The sequence below is a fragment of the Trichoplusia ni genome, chromosome 15, assembly GCF_003590095.1.
Source record: "Trichoplusia ni isolate ovarian cell line Hi5 chromosome 15, tn1, whole genome shotgun sequence".
NCBI lineage: Eukaryota > Metazoa > Arthropoda > Insecta > Lepidoptera > Noctuidae > Trichoplusia > Trichoplusia ni.
The window spans coordinates 1438009-1443337 of record NC_039492.1 but is presented as its reverse complement, the minus strand read 5'-3'; the positions used below and the strand labels follow the sequence as shown (position 1 = coordinate 1443337).

At 35.7% G+C, this 5329-nt stretch overlaps 1 pseudogene; it reads right to left on the bottom strand.

Annotated features, from left to right (window-relative positions):
* Positions 1-4817: 4817 nt before the first annotated feature.
* On the bottom strand, positions 4818-4972 carry LOC113501586 (annotated as a pseudogene).
* Between the last annotated feature and the right edge of the window lie 357 nt (positions 4973-5329).

Sequence of the window (5329 nt, the reverse complement as noted above, 5' to 3'; positions counted from 1 at the left end):
GTTAAAAACAATGAAGTTCGAGAACTAGGTTAGCCTGTAGTCTTTAAAAGTAAACCCCAGCATATCCCTCGCTAGTGTGATCCATAAACCTGTCTGTTATGTCAGCTGGCAACCCACATTCTCAGTTATTTATTTTACAGTCCTCGCCGTTCCCTTAAACAAATACCTCTGCTTTTATAAGTCTCCACTACTTCTATTCTAAAAAGGTGTATGTAGTTGTAAGATACTGTTTAGAATTACTCCCTACTGCTCACACAATACGGTATAACAGTTTGGGTGATGAATGTCTCGATTGTTCATAATACATTACCAGTTCAATTGCGGTGATATAATACCATCCTCCATAAAAACTGGACATGTATATTTAGTTGATTAATTTGGTCTAGGTATTGCGGTATTATAGTGATACATAATTATGTGTTAATTGTGTGCATTTGTATAGCATCTACATTAATAAAGATTAGCAGACTTGGCAAAACATATTCAAGTGCCTTCTAATATTAAATAGGTAGAAGAAATCTAAACCTTACTGTCAATCTGATACAATCAAACAAAGCGACGTGTATCAAATCTCCAATATTCCGCGAATTCACGGAACGCAGCGAAAGTCATAAAGTCACGAATATCAGAATAAGATTCCTTTATTCAACACGTGAATACAATAAACCATACTTATATACCGCCAGGAGAGTCTCTCCGTGAACTCGACTCAATATCGAAACAGCATATTTTCTAGAAAATTCTAGAGTTTTCTGGCGCCGCGTACGGACGCCCCAAATCAAATAAAGCCTGCACTGACGCACGAATGAAAATACACTTTGGATAGGTTTTTTGAAATTCGTTCTCCGTATTTCTGACGTTTGAAGTGGAATAGCGTTATTTCGTTTTGTTTTGTGGACTCTGCGTATGTTTGTCTCTGTCTAAGCTTTTGAAGTTGGATTAGATTCTGTTTTACAATTGTTTTTTTCTTTTTGCCTTTTCACGCTTGTTTGGCAGTTAAGCGTCGGTCAGATGACGGTTTAGTCAAATATTTGATACTGGAAAGGATGTATCTCTTTTGAACGAGACTCCGAAAATATATATCTACAATTGTTGTCATTATTCTTAAACTAAATGTTAGGTAGCACTAAATATGCAACAGTGATAACGAACCATTATGAGCTATCAGGTGGTACAAAAACATAGAAACTTAAACCTAAATAATGTAGCTTAACTGAACACATGAGTTTTCATTTACTTTTAAGTTGAAACCATATCCTCCCCTCGTGCAGTAAGTACGTACTCGGGCAGGTTCCTGCAGGATACACGTAAAAAGATTTCCCAAATAAATCTTATCGCGAAGTACCTTTTGTAAAACAGAACGAGAAAAAATATATTCCACTTAGAGCGCTCAGTTCTTTGGAGTAAAGAATTTATGGGCAGCGCTGGTTCGTTACGTTGTTTTGTTTATTTTATTGCTATTTAATTCAGTAGTTTTATATGGACGCCGAAATAGAACGCGTTAATTAAAGTTCTGAGCTTTTTTAGGCCTACTGAGCTTTCCGAAATGGTACAAAGCAGCCTTCAGTTACTAGTAAAGGTTGTATGAGAACTTTCCGCGTGCAGAAAATCGACTAAATAGGAAAAATTACAACATGATGTTGAGTTATTTTTAATGTTTTCTATTTCTCAGGGTCTTCTGTACACAAGCTCTTATCATAGGAATATTGGTATTTCTTTTTTATTAATTAAATATTTGTTGCAAACAAAGAGCTGAAGACTTCCTTCCAAACATGTCAGAGTAGGCGTTATTACAGAAACATCATAAAAATCCAGAAATAGCGTATCGAATTGTTTAATAAATGGTTCAATTTTCTGATCATTTGTATTTAGTAGAACAATACATGCGCAGTGCCTGCTCACCCGTGTTTACTCATCATATAGAGCGCGGCCGCGCGCGGCGCAATGCGGCGGAAATGACAATGCTAGGTATCTACTCAGCTGATTTAAATTATTCATGATTGATCATTTCAAATTCTATTATTTTTCAGCAATGGCCCTCTCAGTTTATTCCAAAAGTAGTTTTGAAGAATACTATCATTAACTCAATTAATTTCATGAGGATTCTCTAGTTATATATTATATCCATCAAGTTATGACTAGAAGCACTGACATTCAGGGCTCAATTAAGGCCAAAGATCAAATATTCAAAAAGCGAGTTAATTCGGTTATGTACCCTGTTTAACTTATAAGTGATTAATATGTCTAAGTAAAAAATCTCTCTTCGTTGAAAGTGAAGACAACTAGCATCCGAAACATCACGATGATCGTTCTCCTTACTTTCATATGCCTCCTCAACATAATTTTCCAAACCTTCCTCTCCCGCTTTCTCCGCCACGCGCGTGAGCACTTGAGCGAGGGTCCTCAACGCTCGTGGATATCAAAGCTAACAGCCGCGCGCCGCTTAATCCCGGCTAAGCGAGACAAACACGACGAACAAACAAACAAACAGACATGTGTCAATACCGTACGGCTTCACGCGCAACTAATTAGTTCGATTCATTAAAATTTATTTCATCAAACAAAAAGGTATTCATTAAGAACTCTTCACAACTATCAGTGTATTCTGGGTCATGCAGGCTCAACTGGAAAACAGGAAAAATACTAAATCAATATCGCTGTGACTAGTTTAATTTATAGTAAAGTTAATAAGATGATAAGATTATTATTTTAAATGTTACTTCGTTTGGGAAACATGAGATCTGATACTGTTCTAGCTTCTTTTTTCTCACTTACATAAACTAGTTGGCGTGGTGGCTTTTTTCGCCATGTGGATAGTGGCACTATTAAATTTGTATGTATTGATTTCCGTTCCTCCTTCACGCAAAAACAACTGAACGGATTTAGACGAAACTTGATACACAGATACTTTATAACCAGAATTAACACGTAGTATAGTTTTAATCCCTTTTTAGGGTTCCCGAAGGAACATTTTCGATTCGTAGCGAGCGACAGCTGCTCTACTGTAATATAATTTAATATTAAAATAATAAAATTTTGTCATTTTTATATTTCTACGAATAAAATTATTCAACAACAAACTTTACTAAAGTAACATAATTCCCAGCGCCTTGACAAGAAGTGAACCGTTCCATTGCCCGGCAACCAGCATTGATAAGTTTCCAATAAATGTGCCTTATAGTTGAGCTGAGGCAATTACAGGCGACGCCGGGCGGCACAATTAACACTCGGAACGAACTGGAAAATTAAAGACATTCGACTCGATGTCTAATTAACTTCCTCAACGATAGTTCTTAAGATGTAACTCGGAGAAATATGTTTTTTTAATGTACCGCGTCCAATTACTGAATGTGGTACTACAATATTCATTGCCTTCAAATGAACTTATCCATAGATTTTTGTCTTACACATACTAATGAAAAGGCACGTGTTTATTTCAGTGTCTCTTAGAAGATAAACTTAAATTATGCGGGTCTATTTTAGCGACAGTATTAAATCTTTTACATATTCGCAGAACTTGAGATAGCTTAATAATAAAATCTCTTTAAGCAAAGCCGCGGGCGATAGTCGTATGTAATGAAATACATTGAACTATAAATAAAACAAGCGTGAACAATAAATAAAGTAAATTTACAGCAAAACAAAATAAATATAAAGCGAGGCAAGTCAAGGCAACGCCATTTTGTAAATCATTTTTATGTACATATTTGTCGAGTTATATCTTCTCGGGGAATTAAAGTGGAGGAAACGAGGCTGCTTATCATACAGGGATAGCCGAGTCAGGAGAGTAGGAGGGTACAGACCGCACGTGCAAAACAAACCATTAAATAGTGGATAACTCTATGGCTCTTAATGTGATGCTCTGAAAGGACAAGGTTCTAAAGCAAGGTTCTGGACAGAGATTTTAAAGTGTACCGCAACCAAAGACATTGTATACTCTACCGCAACACTTAAATAAACGCCACTTAAATAAATGTCAAACATGAGAATGAATACCGGTGTTTAGGAATAGTTCATATGATTTTTTTAAGGTACTCTTGAAAAATTCTAATTGAGATTATCTCGATTTTCACCCGGTAATCTATGTTCCCATAATCGTTCCGAAAATACATAAACAGTGAAAAGCTCTTACCAAAATATATTCTTGATTTTGATTATTATTTTCTCGAGTCCAACTACCAATGGTATTTAAGATAACAGTAGCTCCAAGACTTTGCTATTGACTGCATCAACAGCTTGAATACTAAGAAACTTGGAAGTTTTTCATTCTTCATAAACTTTGAACTTTTGACTTTGCAACTTCCATTCAAAGTTGTCGCACAAAGATGATGCCCTGAAGACATATTCTATTTTACACCTCAGAACAATTGCCAGTCGCGGAATTTTGCGATTAATTTGAGTACATGCGGCTGAGGGCAGGGCTTACACTGAGATAATATTGATAAATTCATATTTATACTCATGATTGGGAATCGCTGTGGAAAAGAAACTGACCCTGTGGAATCGATGCTTTTTTTATTAAAAGGTAAATGGAGGGCCACGTTTACAAGTACAAAAAAATAATAAAACCGGTTAAGTGCGAGTCTGAATTGGATATAAAGTTATTAAAAAAATTGGTCAACCATCGTAATGTCGATGTTATGTCGTAATCGTAATGTCGTAATGTCAGAAACAGAGATACATAATCTGTGAAAATTTTAACTCTACCGGTTACGGTTCTCTTGATGCATCGTGGTGATGACGTACAGACGGACGGACAGCCAAGCCTCAATAACAGGGTTTCGATTATGCTCTATGTATACGGAATTCTAGAAAACAACGAATAGACTATTAACTACTGAAATAAGTTAGCAGTCTAAAGCTAACTACTTATATTGTTGCAAACCATGTAGGTACGAGTAATTCACTCAAAATATAATACAGCGACTATCCAGGTTACACTTTGATCTTAGCCAAAAGGCCGAGAAGCGATACTATCCAGGTTTTATTCGTAAATTTTTGTCTCATATCCAAGTAATTCACATTCATCTGATGGCATTAAAAATGATTATTTGCTACCGTTCACTGGAATTTGTTTTTATTTACAACTTTTATTAAACATTGCTGTTTCTTTCAATATCATTCACGTTGGAACCAAAATTAAACATTTTATGAGAACATTTTGTTCGGGATTATTTTTCCAATTTTCGATGTAAAGTATTCTGTAGTATAAAATTAAATGGTTGTATAATTGGATCCCTCAATCACAGAGTTAATGGCATTCTGCTAATTTGCCACATCAGGGACCGAGCACCACATTATAAAGTGGTATTATCTTAGTTGTGGGAGA